We start from the raw sequence: 18,786 nt of genomic DNA, 5'->3' as shown, positions 1-18,786 counted from the left end.
TTGCTGTCACTCTGGCGTTTCTCTGCCAGAGTCGCCATGCTAGCCCTGTGTGTGTGCTTCCATGAGTGACAGCTCTTACTCCATGCAGGACCCCTCCAGGGCAGAGGTGTTCCTCCTGGGCACCAGGAACAGCCCAGCTGACTTTTAAGCCACTTGGCATTTCTCTGCTGCTCCTGGGCACCCCAGATGAAGGCTTTCTGCTCAGGGCCAAGTGCCCCAAAGGTGGGATGGGTTTGGGGCTGGGCTTGCCAGAAAACTTTACAGGGTATCCAATTAATTTTGAGCTTGAGACAAACAACAAATCATTTTTTAGCATAAGTATATCCCCAGATTTTTGCTAAATCTGGCAACCTGAGTGGGCCTGAGGGGGCCCCAGTGCCCCTCTTCTCCTGCGGAGTCCTCCCTGCTGGGTCCACCTTGGCCCCTTCGGATCAGCTGTCTCCAGTGCCTGTGGTGGATGTGTTGGACCCAGGGGTGGCCAAGCCTGAATAGGTCACAATCAGTGGGCATCTCCTGATCCCCCAGGTTCCCATAGGCCAATCTGGGGCAGAGCCCTGGGGGTTCCCGCTGGAGGCTGTTGACTGTGCTCTCAGGATGCCTGTCTTCTCCTCTCTGGCTCTCTGACAGCAGAGTCCAGGCCAAGGAGGCCATGAGGTAGGGCTGGCTGGGCCTCTGTACCCGTGAACAGAGCTGTGAGATGGGCCTGGAGCTGCAAAAAGAACCAAGAATAGAAAATTGTCTCATGTGCTTGGAACCCAGAGTGCATGGGGTGTGGGGCTGGGGGGGTGGGGGGCAACAGGGAAGAGGCAGGGCCAGATAATGGAGGGCTTGGAATGTCCTATTTCTGTATCTTTCAACACTGGGGTGACAGAAGTGTCTTCTTGGCAGTTGGAGTCATTTTTCTGACTAGTAATGTAATATATGTTCTCTATATGTTATCTATCTATCTATCTATCTATGTACCATCTATCCATCCATGTACCCACCTATCCATCCATCCATCCATCCATCCATTCACCCATCCATCCACCCACTCACCATCTATGCATGCATGTATCTATCCATCCACCCATCTATTCATCCATGCATCCATCCATCCATCCATCCATCCATCCATCCATCTATGTATCTATCTATGTATCTGTCTAACAATCCAGCAGTATGTAGAGCATGCAGTTCGAGGCCTGTCCGTAATCTCTTCCTCCCCACGACTAAACACTGCTAATTAGTTCAATATTTATTCCTCCAAAATTTTTGTCTGTGCACTTATAAACATATTTTAAAAGCAAAAGCATGGGATCATCCTAATTATCCTGCTGTGTCATTTGAGTTTTCATCTAACAACATACTGTGTAGGTCATTCCAGAGTTCTTTCAAATCCTTTTATGTCCAGTTGTTTGGCTGGTCTTTAAGCCTTATATCAATTGTTAATCCTGTCAGTGGCCATTTAGATTGTTTCCAGTGTTTGGCTGTTTATAGATCTCCTTCAGGGAACCTCCCAGTTTGTACATGGCCATGCACTGGGGTTATGAGTCCTCAAGGAGTGTCTCTGAAAGTGAACTGCCTGGGTCAGAGGGCATGCATATTACAGGAGTTAATCTGTACAGCCAGGTCAACCTCCAGAAGGTTGTGCCGACTTACTATGTGCAAGAGGCTTCATCCCCTCATCCTTGCCAACCATGGGCATTAGCAATCCCTTAAATCTCTGCTGATCTGTTAGGTAAAACTGCTTTTATTTTACATTTCTTTGATTACTGATGAGGTTGAACATGTTCATATATGTTTGTTGGCCATTTTAATTTCTTCGTTTGTGGATTGCCTGTTCATGTTATGTCCTCAGCTCATTTTTCTATGTATCTGTTCATTCATTCAGTAGGTGTTTATTGAGCACCTACTATGTGTTGGGCACTGTTTGCATTGGGGACCTAGCAGTAAACAAAACTGATGAAACAGACCTGCTCCATGGAACTTATAACAGATAAATGAGTGTGTGTGTGTGTGTGTGTGTGTGTGTGTGTGGTAGTGTTAAGTGCAAAAGAGGAAAAAATAAAGCAGGGCAGGGGTGGGGAATGTTGGGGAGCCTGGATCTGGTAGTCAGACTTTGCTGGGAGGTGGCACTTCAGGACACGGGCAGGAAGCAAGAGACTGAATCAGGTGGACAGCTTGGGATCCTCAGTGCCAGGCAGGCCTGGTCCGTGCAGGGCTCAGTGAGAAGGCCAGAGTGGCTGGAACATGGGGAGTGAGAGAGAGTGGGAGGTATGGCCAGAGAGGGATCAAGAGCACATGACACAGGGCCACATGGGCCACCCTGAGGACTTGGCTTTTACTCAGGATGAAGAAGGGAGTCATGGAAGGTTCTGAATAGTGACATGACGTGATCTGAATTTCATTTTAACCAGATCCTTCTGGCTGCTGTGAAGGCCAGGGAAGCAGGGAGATCAGTCAATAGGCTGTGGTAGTGATCCAAGGAAGAAACAGTGGGGGCTTAGAGCAGGGGGGCTTGGCAGAGGTGGGGAGAAGTGAAGAGGTTCTTGGTGCGTGTTAATGGTAGAGCCAAGAGGATTTGCTGACACATTGGATGAGGTGGTGTGTGAGACAGAGAGAGCCAGGGATTACTGTCTTAGTCATCTTGGGCTGCCATACCCAAATACCATAGGCTTGGGTGGCTTGAACAACAACATTTACTTCTCACACTTCTGGAGACTTGGAAGTCCAAGATCAAGGTGCTGGCAAACTCAGTTCTTGGTGTGGACCCTCTGTTTGACTTATAGACAGCTTCCATCTGTGTGCTCATAGAACCTCTTCTTTGTGCACCACAGAGAGATAGAGAGCTCTGGTGTACTCTTCCTCTTCTTATAAAGACACTAATCCCATCACCAGGGCTGCACCCTCATGACCTCATCTAATCCTAATTACCTCCCAAAAGCTCCACCTCCAAGTACCATCACATTAGGGGTTTAGGATTCAGCATATGACTTTTGAGAGGCACATTTAGTCCATAGCAATGACTCCAAGCATTTGGGCCCGAGTATCTGGAAGGGCAGCGACAGACTGGACATCAACAGACTGGACAGCGAGGAGGAAGAATGAGTTTGATGTAGGGAAGGAGAAGAGCTCACCTGTGGACAGGACTGGATATGTAATGTGTGGGGCCTGGAGCAAAATGAAAATGGAATGGTGGCCCTTTATTTTAAAAAATGATTAAGAATCGCCAAGTGGTAACAGTAGAGCATTAAACCACACTCAGGGACAATGTGTGACTGCCTAGGTAGCACACCCTGGCTGGAGACATGCGAAGTAGACATTCAAGAAGTGTGGAGTTGACAGTTGGATGTGTGAGGCTGGAGTTCAGGTGACAGTTTGGGGCTGGAGACACAATCTGGGGTTATCAGCATAAAGGTAGTATTTTAAGCCTTGAGATTGGTTGAGAGCATCAAATGAGTGAATATAAATAGAAAAGAGAAGAAAGACCAAAGACCTGGCCTTGGGGCTTCCTTCAGTTAAAAGTTGGGGAGCTGAGGAGGAACCAAAAAAGGTGAGTCAGAAAGAGCAACCAGTGACGTGGAGGGGAACCAAGCAGGTATGAGGTCCTGGAAGCCAAGGGGTCAAGCATAAGTTTGAGTAAGGTGCAGAGGGAGCATTGATCATGCATTAGCTGTGGGAGATCACAGATGACCTTGGCTTCAGTGATTGGGGGGTGGGTGGGCGGTGGTTGTGTGAAATACATTTTATTGACTTGCAAGAGCAAATTGATTTATAAGAGGTTAAGGGATTTAACCCTTTATCTGTAGTATGTTGCAAATGTTTTTTACAGTTTTGTGTGTGTGTGTGGGGGGGGGGGGGTTGTCATTTAAGTTTATAGAGTTTTTCTTAACCCTGAAATGTTGAAAACTGTCCTGTAGTCAGGGTCTGCCACTCTTTTCCGTTAGAGTTTCTGGCCTTGGCCACTGCAAAGCTTTGAAAATGTTGTCTTACGTTGTTTCTAGTCGTTTATGATATTTGAAAATATTTAAATCTGTAGTTCACCTGGACTGTTTTTAGGTGTGTGGTTTGAGGTAGGGATCGAAGTGTTTTTCCCTAAAAGACCAGCCAGTTGGCTTTGACACTTCATCGAGTAAGCTTTCCTCCCTGCTCTGCAGCTCCATTGCCGTCATTCGATTGCACTGATCTTTGTGAGAAAGTCGAGGCTTGGTGATGGATGAGGGTGGAGTGTGCAGGGACAGGAATGCAAGCTGACACAGTCGCCTTCAGTGAGGGAAGAAGCGAAGGGAAGTTAGGGAGGACGGGAGCTGTCCAGTATTGAGGGCCTCCTGTGTGCCCGCACAGTTCTGCGGGGTTGGTATGTATGTCGTATACCCGTTTGCAGACAAGGAAACTGAGGCTCGGCAGGTTTTCATCACACATGTCCAATGGCATCAACTCTTAGGAAGTGGGGCCGAGACTGGGAGGTAGCTTTCTGCTCCCGTGCCTGTGTTCTATCCACCCAGGTGAAGGGAGAGGGGAAGGGGAGTGGTTTCCAGGAAGGTTAGAAGGGCTTCCGGCCCAAAATATACCACCCCGCCCAACTCTGCTTCCCTGCCTGCTATTTGCCTAGGTCTTGAAGGTTTTCCCATTTTGAAGAGGAACCTGTTAAAACCAGAATACTCCTGGCAGGGAATCACACTTTAAGTTTACAGCTCACATCTTAATTATCAGTTAACACCTCTGCAGGGATTAGCTGACAGCCAGCTGAGGACACTGAATGGGGGCCGGTGTGATGCGTATCTGGGCTGGGAAAGGCCAGGAAGGGGGAGGGGTGATGGGGGGGGGGGAGGCCAGTACCCAGCAATTCACAGCTTTCTTCTGGGCCCTGGGCAAGAGAGGGAGGTGGAGCTGGATCCATGTGGGAGGGGAGGGGGGTAGGGGAGTGGCAGCTACTGTGTGGAAACCCGGGACTGGGGCTGACATCTATTAGATACTTGCTGGGTCCTGGTATCAGAGGAGGCTTGTCACATTCTCAGTCTTGGTCTTGAGAAGGTCAGGAAATCAGACACCCATTAGCTACCTTGGGCACCAGCTGCCAGCAGTCACTCAGAGCTGGAACTTGTCTGTGACACCCGTAGACCAGATCTGTCACCAAGCCTTGAGGAGTAGTAATAGGAGAGAGGCTGAGGTGTCTAGAACCTCTTCTAGGTTTTTGAGGGCCAGTCTACCCTGCCAGGGTCAGGGCTTGGTGTGTGACCAGGGTCAGTGCTCAGTGTGTGAGCAGCATTGGGGCTCCATGTGAGACCAGGGTCAGGACTCAGTATGTGACCAGGATTAGGGCTTGGTGTGAGCAGGGTCAGGACTTAGTGCGAGGCCCCAGATACGTACCCGACAGCCTCCCAGCCCACTGGTGCATGAGGGCAGGAGGTAAAGAAAGATGTGACTGTGTAAAGCTGGCCTTTCTCTCCCATAAGGGCCTCCTTCCCCTCCTTTAACCTCACTCTGCGCATGGGCAGTGATCTGTGTCTTTGGGGGATATCATGTATCTGAAGGTGACTGGCCACCCGACCACTTTAATCACCGTGTGGACTCTGACAGCCTTCTTGGAATCCTACATCTCCCCTCTTCCTCTCTGTCTTTTCCCTCCCCTCCTCTCCTCTGTAAGCCTCCCCCTGGCCTTACACCAGTTGCTGGCACTCAGACCCTGAGACTCCCAGACACCCTTCCAGCGGGAAGCCGACCCAGGTCCCAGGTAACCTGCGTCAGGCACACACTGAGCTCTTCCCTCATTCTCTCCTGTACCCGGGGCTGCTGCAAGGGCTCAGCTGGGCAGGGAGCCCCTTGGGAGGGGTGCAAATAGTGATGAAGGAAGACTTCCAGGAGGGGAGGAGCTGAGCTCAGTATCTGTGAGCAGGTTCAAGAGCACCTCCAGGTAGGGCACCTGCTGGGGTCTCTGCGGGTGCTGGCCTGGGGCCTGTCGTGAATTGGGGGGTGGCTGAGAGGTGTGAGGGGTCAGATGGAGGAGGCCTCCATGGCCACTTGAAGACTTCAGAATTTATTCCCAAGGCCAGGAGTTTCCCCTCTTTTATTCTTTAGCACTTCAAAGAAGTGGGGGAAGCTTGGAGCGGAAAATAGACTCAGTCGTTCATTCCGCAAATGTTTACTGGGCACCTGGTCTTCTGGAGACACAGCTGTGAACCAAGTAGAAAACAGTTCCCTGCCTCAGGGAGCTGATGGCTCCAGGGTGGCTGCAGACGAAGGAGGGATGAAGGGCCTTACTCTATTGGCCCCTCCCCACCGCATCCCCGCAAACACATGGGATCTCAGGGCTGGTTCTGGAAACTGCTGTCCTTAAGGGACCTGAAGGAGATGCTGCCAGGGAGGATTCCTTTCTGCTGATGGAAGGTTCTGGGAGTCAGGATGGCAGAGTAAAAGAAGGTGAGCAGGAGAGGAAGAGAGAGAAGGACCTTTCAGGAGAAGAAACCCCTCTCCCTGTGGCTCACCCATCAGGGCAGAGAAAGGGGATGAGGCCCTTCCAGGTATGGTGGCCAGTTGTCCTGTTTTGCCCAGGACTGTCCCACTTTAGCATATATGTCAGTCCCAGGATGGCTGGTCACCCCACCAGTGCCACTCTGCACCTGAAGCTCGGCCTCTGCCCATGGCCAACCCTGAGCGTCCAGTCACGTCGTGCTGGGCCTCTAAGAAACTGGGTGTCTAGGTCATGGTGCGGGCTGTGCCTAGGGATTATGGGAAGCAATTGTGGGCTGGCTGGGGATGCTGACGAAGGAGTGAGGGAAGGGGCCTCACTGCTGTGGCTGAGCTGCTTTCAGGGCCTCAGTGGAGACTGGGGACAGATCCAGCAAGTGGACTCAATTCTGAGGCTTGGGGAACCTGGGGGGCTGTGAGGTGGGAAGCAGCAACAGAACTGCCTTCACGGTTGTGCCCACTCAGGGCTGGCCACCTGCTGCCCTGTGGAGGCCTGGCTCCTCTGCCCATTTCTGCCTCCAGCTTGTTGTATGACTTTAGGACGTCAACTGACACTGGGCCTTAGTGGCCTTGCCTGAGACCCAGCTGTGACTCTGGGCCAGAGCCACCTGAGGGAGGTTTTGCAAAGCACAAGATGTGGCCTGGGTTAATGTGCTGCTTTGGCCACTGTTGTGGATCAGTGCCTGCTCTTGGGTGCCCGCTCTGGGGACCACAGAGGGGCCTCAGGTAGGGCCAACTCTCCATTCTTGTGGGAGAGACAGATGTGTAAACTAGGGGACAGAAATTGGAGGCCCCAACCAGGGATGTGGCTTGTGGATTTGTTTTGTTCCATTTCAAACAATTTTGTTTTTTAAAATTGAGATACAGTTCACATACCATAAAACTCACCATTTTATTTTATTTTATTTTATTTTATTTTATTTTATTTTATTTTATTTATTTTATTTTATTTTATTTTATTTTATTTTTATAACTTGTTTTATTTTTTATTTTTTTAAATTTACATCCAAATTAGTTAGCAAATAGCGAAACAATGATTTCAGGAGTAGATTCCTTAGTGCCCCTTACTCATTTAGCCCATCCCCCCCTCCCACCACCCCTCCCGCAACCCTCAGTTTGTTCTCCATATTTATGAGTCTCTTTTGTTTTGTCCCCCTCCCTGTTTTTATATTATTTTTGTTTCCCTTCCCTTGTGTTCATCTGTTTTGTCTCTTAAAGTCCTCATATGAGTGAAGTCATAGGATTTTTGTCTTTCTCTGACTAATTTCACTTAGCATAATAGCCTCCAGTTCCATCCACATAGTTGCAATGGCAAGATTTCATTCTTTTTGATGGCCAAGTAATACTCCATTGTGTATATATACACCACATCTTCTTTGTCCATTCATCCATCAATGGACATTTGGACTCTTTCCATACGTTGGCTATTGTCAATAATGCTGCTATAAACATGGGGGTGCATGTGTCCCTTCGAAACAGCACACCTGTATCCCTTGGATAAATGCCTAGTAGTGCAATTTCTGGGTCGTAGGGTAGTTCTATTTTTCGTTTTTTGAGGAACCTCCATACTGTTTTCCAGGGTGGCTGCACCAGTTTGCATTCCCCAAAACTCACCATTTTAAAGTGTACAATTCAGTCTTCTTCAGTGTATTCACAAGAGTGACAAAAGTCATTGCCCTTGTTTCAGAGCACTTCCATTACCCTAAAAGAAAACCCTGTACCCATTAGTGGTTACTCCTCCTCTCTCTATGCCTAAAGCCCTGGCGACCACTAATCTACTTTCCTCTCTTTGGATTTGCCTAGTCTGGACATTTCAAATAAAATGGAATCATACACCAGGTAGCCTGTCAGGTCTGGCTTCTTTCACTAAAGATAATGTTTTCAAAGTTCTTCCATGTTATAACACGTATCAGTATTCCTTTTTATGGCCCAGTAATATTCCATTTTATGGATATACCACATTTTGTTTATGCATTCATTCATGGACATTGGGATCATTTCCTCTTTTTGGCAGTTATGAATAATGCCGCTATGAACATTTGTGTAACTGTCTTTGTGGGGACATGTTTTCTGTTCTCTTGTGTCTACCCCGGGAGGTGGATCGCTGGGCCATGACATCACTTGGCGTTGCTGCCTCCATCAGGGCATGTGCTCTCCATTTTTCTCAGGTCCTGCCATTCCCGGTAGCATTACGGTGCCCATTCACGCTCTGTCACCTCCTCTCTGGCCCCTGTGGGCATCTGCGTTTTGAGCCCTTGATTACAGAACAGTGATGGAGGGAAATACAGGGGAGATGGGGGCTGTAGGAGCCAGAGAAGGCTTCTGACCTGGAGAGGGGTCCTGGAGGGCTTCCAGGAGGAGATACCACCTGAGGTTACCTAGGCCCAGTGGACATCTTTCTTCTAGGGCAAAAAGGGTAAGGGAGAGTCCTCCTACAGGGAGGTGTGAAGCTCCCCCTCTATCCCCACCCTGGTGGGCAAACGCTGGGAGACGAGGGGGGCTCCAGGGATCAGCCAAGATACCCTCTCTCCCTTCTCTCCATCTTCTGTCTTGCTCTTCTCTGCCATTTGTTCAGGAAACTGCCAGAAGTTGAGAGAAGAGGAAGATAAGGGAGTGAGAAAAGCCAGCCGCCCCTGCAGAGAGGTCCTGAGTAGGGCGGGCAAGAGGATGGGAGGCTTTGGCACTTCCTTAGGTGGGGACAGAGTCTGAAGACCTAGGGCAGAGGTGACCCTGGGCCAGGACACCTCGTGTCCCAAAATGCCATCTGTTTGTCCCTCCCTCAGAGGCAGGTGAGAGGTGGGATGAGCCCCGCTGGGCCAGACCAGGCGTACGGCAGAGGCAGAGCGAGGGGCCCAGACCTGGAGCTGCACGCACGTCCTCCCAGGTTTCTGCTCTGCTACCTAATGGGTAATTATACCCTGACATGCACGGAGGCGAAGAAGGGATTTTCTGTGAAGCAAAATCTCCCGTGAAATATTCAGGCCACGCTGGGCTGCACTTCCCAGCCGCCTAATCGCTGCTGCTTGGCTTGGCCACAGCGTGAGAGGCCACGTGTGCCTGGAAGGCCACATGGGGCTTTTGATTTCCTTCTCGACAGGGAGAGGTTTCCACAGGCTAGGAAGAGCGTTGGCTCTGGGCCTGAGACCCTGCATGTGTACACGTGTGTGTACCTGTGTGTGCTTCCTGTTTCTGGCCTGTGCACATTGATTTATGAACTTGGCCACACGTGTGTGTTCTGAGTGTGCGCGCTTATATGCGCCAGCGACTGACGATACTCTGGCATATACAGGGCAGTTCACACAGCTGCCTGGGTTGCCCCTGAAGGTGCTTCTCCACGATGCCGTGTTCCTCTGATTCTCGGGACGATACCTGCGTACGACACCCTCTTGGTGGGGGAAGGGCTGCCCTGTGTGTGAGTGCTGCCTGTGACTGGCATGGTACTCAGGGTTTTGGGTGTGGGTTGAAAGCCGCGAAGTCCTCACAGGCTCAGGGGTGAGGGACACCAGACGGCAGCTGGCCTGCTGTGTGTACATTGGAGTCAGGCTTTGCCTCTCTTCTGACTTTAGTGTTTGGTTTCTACCAAGTTTTGAGTGCTGGATGTGGGGCTGGGAGGGTGGGAAGGATAAGTGCTTCTGAGAGTTCATTGAGCTGGGACCTGTCTGTCCCTTTGTCAGCGCCCCCCAGCCCCTCAACTACCCCACCTGTCTCCTCCAGCCAATAAAAGTCTTGCATTTGCAGTTCACTCTCTCCTCCACGTTGCACGAGGTAGGCAGGACTGGAATTATCATACCCATTTGGCAGAGGAGGAAACTGAGGTCCAGAGAGGCAAAGAGGCATGCTTGAAGTCACTTGGCGAGCCAAGGCTTTGAGCGGGAGGACTAGCCCCTCCTCCCTGCACATGGACCCTTTGCCCTCAGCCCCAGCCCTGGGCCGTTGGTGGAGGGGAACAGAAGAAACAGGCCCCACTTTCATGAATGAATCCAGCTGGAGGGTGCTCCCTTCTCCACAGGGAGAGATGGCCCCAGGGCTCTGTTCATCTCTAAATCAACAGGTGGGGACAGGGAGGTAATAATATTGATGTCCATCGTTGATATTTCCTTATTGTGGTTGGAGTTAGCAATTCCTCCACGGCTGAGGCCCGATCTGGCAGACAAGTGGAGGAGCTCTGGCTTAGTAATGTCAACCTGGTAATGTCACACTGACAAGGCTGATGTGGGACTGGCCTTTAGTAGGGAGAAGGAGAAGCAGGGGGCTGAGCAGAAGGTCGGCAGCTGTCCCCTTCTCCCCCCTGGGAGCTTGCTGTCCTTGAGCACAGCCCTCGAGAGCACCCTTCACCCCGTTCATCCCCCTGGGAGCTCACTTCCCAGGTTGTCTCCTTCGCTCCATGGCCCCTCACCCCTTCCTGTTTTGCTAGGATGGCTTCCTTTAAAGAGTGGCCTCCGCACCCCTGGGGAAAGCCCACAGGCATCAGCCACAACCCAGGAAGGCTCTGTGCAAGCCCTCCCGGGTGGCCAGAGGCAGGAGAGCAGCTCCTCAGCCCTCTGCCCTCCTCCATCTGGGAGAACCTCCCAGCTCTGCCACATTCAGCTCTGCATATCTCCCCAGGTGCCAGTCTCCACAGCAAGGCAAGCATAGCCCCTTCCTGCAGGCCACTGCACATGCCCCCTCATCCGTGCGCTGTTTCAGACAGAAGGGCTAAGATGAGCACTCAGATCCCTGGGAGATTCCTTGCCCACTGCTTCAGGCTTCCCTCCCCCCTCCAGGGAGTTCTCCCCTCAGTGTCCCTCCACCCAGATCTCTTTAGATCCTTTGGTTCTTAAGCAGAGGAAGCCAAGCCTGCCATTATCGAGGGAGAAGTTACTCAGTCCTTGACATCTCTCAGCTCCCTTGCTGCCAACCTGCCTGTTTGCTGCACGCCTAGTGTAGGGCTGGTCTGAACTAATGATAAAATAAGCAATAGTGGCCACTCTTGCTTCTTGAGTGTTTATTCTATGGTAGGTTCTGTTAAAAGCCTCTTACAAGAGGGGTGCCTGGGCGGCTCAGTCGGTTAAGCATCTGACTTTGGCTCAGGTCGTGATCTCAGCAGTTTGTGAGTTTGAACGCCACGTCAGGCTTTCTGCTGTCAGCATGGAACCTGCTTCGGATCTTCTGTCTCCTTCTCTCTCTGCTCCTCCCCTGCTCATGCTCTCTCTCTCTCTCTTTCAGTAAATAAACATAAAAAACACCTTACAAGAATTTGATCCTCATAACAACCCTCTGGGTTAATAAGTACACTTCTTATCCCCATTTTACAGATGAAGAAAACTGAGATTCAAGGAAACTGAGCCTGCCCAAGCCCTTCTGCTGAGCCACCCCTCCTCTGCCTCTTCTGTCCATCAAGTCATTTCCTCCAATTGTATCTCTCTTCCATGAGAGTCCCAGAGCAGGCAGGGGCCATCATCATGTCTTCCTTGCCCCCCCCAGTCCCCAGCCCAGTACTGGCCCCACAGCAGGTGGCATAATCGGCAAGTGGTTCCCCTTCCTTGGCTCCCTGGAGTGTGCGTGCTGCCCTGGGAGCATTGTGTGCTCTCTGAGGACGGGGGTCTCACACATTGACTGCCCAGCCGGTGGTATTTGCTGAATGAGGGCCCAGTGTCTGACTGCAAGGCTCCCTGAGGCAGAGAGGCAGCCCCGCCTGCTAAGCTGCCCACCCTCGAAAGAGATGTTCAAAGCTGTGTCTCAGCTCATTCCGGGACTTGGCAAGTATGTCCCTGTGTTCACATCATTTATTCATTTGTTCAACAAGCACTTGTTGGCTACTGCGTGCCCGGTGCTGCATCCTGTGGAGGGTCTTAAGCACGCTGAGATGATCTGGTCCTGGCCCCTGCCCTGGGGGTTCACGGCCTTCTTAGAACTAAAGCAAAACCTCACCTGACCAGTGCAGGATAAAGCTTGCCCAGTGGAGGCAGTAGCAGAGCATCGTGTGGGGATGGGCAAGATGGGCGAGGAAGGTGGCACGGAGAAGGAGCTATTTCAGGCTGGTGGAGAGGAAAGGGCACCGCAGGCAAAGGGGACAGCCTATGCAAAGGTCGGCCTCAGGAAGAGGCAAGTTCAATTACAAAATACCCAGGTGGGTGGGCCTGCTCATAGAAAGAGGATGGGGGTGGCTGTGGTAGGCATTGGAAATATAGGTGCACCCCCACCTCCTGCAGATGCTTGGGACCCCTGGAGGGGCCTGTGAGGACAATCCCTAATGTTGAGGGCTTGTTGTGGAGGAGCTGAGTGCTTCTCCTTTTGTGCCCAGTGTAGGGTGATGTGTGATAGACCAGTGTCTGTGGGTGGGTGGTGTTGCCCAGCATGGTGACTGAGCCAGCCAGGGAGAGGGTGAGGACCAAGGGCGCCCTGACCACATATGCTGGCAGGCTGCCTTGGGCTCAGGAACCAGATACACCTGGACCGTGACGGCATTCACCTGTGCCACACATCCCAGTGATCAGAGCTCCCAGCCCTCCAAGCAACCCCCTCAACAGGGTCAGCCTTGGTGGGAGGAGGGAGACTGAGGCCCCACGACGCCAGAACCCCACACAGGGTCACGCATAAGCAGTGGGTGAGATAGGGTACCTCCTGTCCTTCAGTGGGATATTGGGGTCCTCGGCAGGCACAAGGCCCTCAGCTCTCAGGGTCCATGGCAGAGCCAGGGTGCTACCGTGCCTGGTGCAGAGAAGGCCTGGCTGGCGAGGAGGTGGTGCAGGGCCCACTGAGGGTAGCGGGCAGGCAAGGAGCTGGGAATGCTGGCAGAGAAGGAGGCTTCCCTCTGGAGACTTATCGCTAGAAGCTTCTCCAGGATTTGACTTGAGCACCCAGTGGCCAGTCTCAGGGGAAAATTTCTCTCACATGCCTCCTGGGCCCAGAGTAGACTGGGAGAGAACCAAGCACTGCCTAGCCCGGGTTTACATGTGCACAGGCATGAACACACATGTGTCCACCTGTGTGTAGAGCTCACACTTACGGGTGTACAAGCATGCTTCTGTTTGTACATGCAGGTCTCTGTGTGTATGTCATGAGTGTGTCCTTGTATATACATATATAGCTGTGTGTCTACATGTCTGAAGGAGGGTGTCCCAGGGAGTACAATCCTGCATCTGTACGGTGCACGAGAGCCTCTGGCCAAAGTCTGTAGCCCCACGGGACACACCCTTTTCTTCCCACTTGGGCTGGAAAGCTCCCAAACTCACTGTTTCCAGGCCTGGGCCCACCTGTGCCCTGCCTCTTACTCATAATGCCTGCCCCTGAGTCCTGACGTCTGGCCTCCTGGCGACAGGCACTGTGGGTGGAGGTGAGCATCAAGGGGACAGCTCAGGCTGAGAGGGGCTATCCATCCTCTTTTTCGTGTCCCCCACCAAGCCCTAAGTACCTGCCATGGGATCCTGACAGGTAGGTTCCCCACCTCCACCACTTGCATAGCCCCCTAGATGGGGGGCTCACTGCCTCCCAGAGCAGGACCAGAGGAACCTATGGGATATAACCCAGAAAGGAGAGGTCAGGAGGGCCAGAGGGTGGGGTCATGGCTCAGCCCTGACTACTAAGGGCCTGGGGCTCTCCTCCAACAGCCAGGCCTGGGGCTGCAGCTCCTGGCGGCAAGGTCAGGCCCCAGGATTCAGGGCCTTTCACCTTGTTGTCAAGAGCGAATTCCAGCTATTAGTGACAGAAGCAAGGGATTTGGGGAGGATTTCTCTCTCATTTCCCAGAGCTTTCAGCAAGCCTCCTCCCTTCCCACCCTTCAGCCTGCCAGAGCTGAGAATACACACACACACACACACACACACACACACACACACACACACGCACACACGCTCAGTGTTCTTGTGTGGCTGAGAGAGGGAGAGAAATCTGGGTCAGTCTCCCAGGGAAGGCTCCATGGCATCTCCCCACCTTCCCCAGCAAATGCTCAGGGTTGCAAACTTGGGCTGTGATCTGACGGCCAAGGCCTGCCCCAGTCCTGCCCCAGCTTGCCAGAGATGCCCTGCAGAAGGACCCCAGGCCTGCCCCTCCTGGGCCCTCCCTGGGCTTTCCCGTCCTGGCAACCTTGCACTCCAGCCTCAGTGTCTTCCTCCTCCAGATACCAGGACTCACAGGGCATTTTTGCCATATGCTCCACTGATTGTATGGAGGGTGACAGAGGCTTTCTACTGGACCTACTGGACCCTCAGCCCCTGAGGTTTGGGGGATGGGGGCAAGGACTGGTCTTAAGAAGCCTCTGATAGCAACACTATGCACAGAATGCCTGAGCTGGAGGGGAGACCCCCAATGGTGGAATTGCAAGCAGATGGCAAGGGCCTGGGTCTGGGTAGGATGCCTCAGGGAAGCAGTTTCTGAGAGAAGGTGGACTGAGAAACAGCTAAAGATATCACTGCCATTTCAGGATGGAGCTTGGAGTGGAGACTAAGTGAGAGCCCGAGGGGTTAAGTCAGTGCCTGAGACAGGCCTGAGGTCCAGAGTGGGCCCCACCGCACCCAGTGACTTCAGAGAGACATTCACCTGACTGGATGGTGGAGAGAGGTGGTGGAGTGTCCCATTTCTCTGGGAAAACTGGATCATGGGGAATTGCCATGCTTTAAGTCACCCAGGGACACAGGCAGCCCCCCCACCCCCACCCCTGGGAGACACCGAAGCTACTTCCTTCTTCCTGCCCCTGGTTCTCAGGTGACCTAGCAGATCTCTCCATCCTTCTACAGGGTGACTGTGGGGTCCTCAGTGCCTGCCTGTGAATGTCTGTTGAGTGAAGGGATAGAGAATTGATTTGATTTAAGCTAAATACAAGGAAGGACTTCTTGATGCCCTGGGGCAGCCTGGGTCTCCAGCTTGATGCTAAATGGAGGTGAGACAGATCCTCAGAAGGGCTGACGGGTGGAGGGAGAGGACCCCAGGCCTCCCAGCTTCCTCCGGAGGCCAATTCCTGCCAGTGTGTCCCAGAACCCCCAGATCCAGCGCATCCCAGCTGAGATGCCCATTTTATTTTCAAGTATAGGAGGTGTGCACCCTTGTGAGGGTTGGCTGTTGAATTGTTGGAGTCACTTGCACGTGTGTATATGCCTGTGATAGGTGAGGGCACACATGCACAGCATGGCTCAGGAGTCACTTCATGGACTTAAGAACTCTTTTAGAGTATGGAACCAGAGACCATTCAGCTTTAGAAGGGGCTAAAGGGATTGCTTTTTAGGCCATGGAGAGGGCAGCTCACTTCCCCTTCCTCACCAGCCACTTGTGGAGTGGCACCTGGACTCCCAGGCCAAGGCGTTCAAGGAAACGCTGGAAAGGGGAGCTAGTCCCTGACCTTGAGGCCTGGAAGTGAGGAGCTGAGGGTCAGGGGAGGCCTGGAGGAGAGGGTGGAGAGTGTTGGAGTTTGAGAGGCAGAGCGGACGGCAGGGTCATGGCCTCCTCAGATGGGGCACCGGGGCAGACCTGGGTCTCCCGCCTCAAACTGGGGTCCCTGTGGCACTAGCTAGGCTCCTGGACAGTCTGCCCACCCCCTTGAGAACCTGTGGAAAGGATTTTCCCTGCTCCCTTGCCCCAACCAGGCCAGGCTGCAGCCCTGTGCCCAGGGGTCCCAGCCCAGCCCAGCTCCTCCCAGGGGCATCTGAGCTGCCAGCATGGCATCCCTCTGCTAACCTGACTGACCCAGTCCATGTGTGGAGACCCCGGACCCCGGACCAGGGGCACACACACATTCACATACGCGCGTCCTCCCTGATCAATAGGGTAAGAAACTGGAAAAGGTATAATTCAAACTGTCAGCCTGGTTCTTATTATTGTGCTTGAGGTGACTCCCGCCTCAGCCCTCACCTCCTCTTGGCTCCATTTGGAGGGCCATGCAGGGTCCCGGACTGGAAAGAGAGGAGGGCAGGACGTGGTGTGGGCAGTGTCCCTGGCAGGAATGGCCCATGAAGATTAGGGCAGAATCTGAGATCATCTCTCCCCAACATTGGCCCTTGGTTCAGCTAAGCTATTGTGCAGACAGGGAAGCCGAGGCCCAGTGAATGTATAGGCCCTCTACCTCTTTGTGTCCCGGCTTGTTCAGCCCCTCTAGGAAGGGCAGAAGGGAAGAGAACAGAGGTGGGGAGGTCAGGAAAGTGGGATGCAAGCTCTAGGGCATGTGACCCAACTGTTTACCCAGCAAACGTTATCTAAGCCATTGGCCAGAGAAGGGCTTGTGTCAGCCCTGCCCTCAGCAATGGTGGCCTAGCTGAGAATGGACAGTGACTTGCACTGTGTCTCATTTGGATCCTCACATGGCCTGGCAAGATAGGTGCTATTATCCCCATTTCATAGATACGCAAACTGAGGCCCAAAGGGAGGCCTTCCCAGGAATGTGGATAGGTAGGGAGAGTGCCTGCCCAAAGGGGACACAGACCTGCTCCTGGTGAGGGGATCTCCCACAACTGAACACTCTCAGCAAGGCTTTGCTCACTGCCTTAAGGCAGAGCTGAGACCAGCCCCTGTGAGAGGGCTAGTCACTTGTCTTTCGGACTTCAGACTTCCTGGTTTGTTCCCTGCGCTAGCCAAGAATGTCTTCTGTAAGTCTGACCACAGTCCCTCATGCTTTTTGACCCTGTCACTCTTGTGGGATCTTGTCAGTCCAAAGGCCCCACTGGCCTCTCCTCTGTTCCTCTCTCTTCTTGGTTCTGGGGAGGTCTGGGGGTTTGGGCACTGGGCCCTACAGCCCAGCCTCCCCACCAGGCCTGTTTGCGAGTGCCCACCTGTGCCCAGCATAGCCGTTCTCATCACAGCCCCTGCCCGTCTCATTTCTACTAAGCTTATTTGCCACCTGAAGGGCTTCCTTTTCCACTCTGTTTGCCCATAATCACCCCCTAAATCCGTCACTGTCTCCCCAGTCTCTCCCTGCAGTGCCCAGCACAGTAGTGAACAGGCAGCCAGGCTCAGGTACAGCTCAGGGTCCTTCCTTCCTCCCTCCTACCTGTCCTGGGAAGGGGTGGGTGTTGCATCCCTGTCTCTGTGGATTTCCCTGCTCCGAAACCAGACATGTGGTTTGGTTGAGAACCAGGGGCAGGCTCTCAAGCCCCTGAAAGCTTTTCCCTCCTGTCTCTCCACCTTATCCACCTGGACTGGGAAGACCTAGGTTCACCCTGAAATCTGATGCTCAGAGGCCCAGATCTTGCTTCTTATGCACCCCCACATACACACACACACCCACATCCCAAGGGAAGCTGACCTTTGGTTAGGGTGAGCAGGGAAGCAAGGTGGCTTTTTAATTTTTTTAAATGTTTATTTATTTTTGAGAGAGGGACACACACAGAGCACAGATGGCCGAGGGGCAGAGAGAGAGAGGAGACACAGAATCCAAAGCAGGCTCCAGGCTCTGAGCCGTCAGCACCAAGCCCAAACCAGAACTCGAACCCACGAACCACAAGATCATGACCTGAGCCGAAGTTGGATGCTTAACCAACTGAAGCACCCAGGTGCCCCATCAAGGTGGCTTTTTAAACTAATTCATACTAAGGTGGGAGTGACTGATAGCAATTTATCCTACCTATGGTATTTGGATTTGAACAGAGGAGCATTACAGCAGTAATGTTGATAATAACAAAAATAACCACTAACACTCAGTTTTTACTCTGTGTCAGGCACTGTTGTTAACACTGTATTAAGTCACTTAATTGATCCAGTAACCTAGATGAATTTCTAAATTGGTTAGAAGATAAGGAAAGAATATTGAGGGGCAGGAGGAGAATGAGGAAGCAGGAGGCAGACCTCTCCCTCCTCTCATCCTCCATCCCGGCTCCCACTTGGTATAGAGAAGATTCTAGTTGTTTGCATGGCAAACCATGTCAGGCATTGCTTGAGGTCACCTTGGCAGGGCAGGGGAGGCTCTGCTTCTCCCTGGAGCTCACAGTTCTCCCATGAGATGGCTAGACAGCCTGTCCCCCCTCCCACCGATCTCCAAGCACCCTTTAGAAAGTCCCTTGGTGCTAAGAGTCATCACACAGGCCCCCTGAGGAGTCAAAGGCAACGTCCTCTCTGGTCTCTGAACCCCTCCAACTCTCTTATGGCTTAGCAGCTGCCTGGCCTTCTGACCGAACTCTTGACCCTGCTTCAGCTAGATGTGCCCCAGAGCCCGGCTATAAATTTGATTTAATGTGAGCCTCAAATAAACCCTACAGGGTGAGTGGAGCTGGGATGAGGATCCCCATTTTGCACGTGGGGAGACCGAGGCTGAGAGAAGAGAAATAACTGTGCTGAATCTTCCTATCCAGAAGGATGGCCTAATGAACTGCTTCTGAAGTGAGGGGTGAGGAGGGTCTATCGCACCCTAAGAGGGACGCTCACCACTTCAAACAA

At 52.5% G+C, this 18,786-nt stretch overlaps 1 protein-coding gene across 1 annotated transcript in view; it reads left to right on the top strand.

Annotated features, from left to right (window-relative positions):
* The window catches only part of LINGO1 (leucine rich repeat and Ig domain containing 1), a 75,409-nt gene that overhangs the window by 12,562 nt on the left and 44,061 nt on the right, over positions 1-18,786 (top strand). The gene's annotated exons all lie outside the window — the stretch shown is intronic.

The sequence above is a fragment of the Lynx rufus genome, unplaced genomic scaffold (genome assembly GCF_022079265.1).
Source record: "Lynx rufus isolate CCGP_SWC_20201006 ecotype Redwood Valley unplaced genomic scaffold, mLynRuf1.p SCAF_13, whole genome shotgun sequence".
Classification (NCBI taxonomy): Eukaryota; Metazoa; Chordata; class Mammalia; order Carnivora; family Felidae; genus Lynx; species Lynx rufus.
Note: the sequence above shows the minus strand (reverse complement) of the source record. Positions and strands in the feature narration are given on the sequence as shown.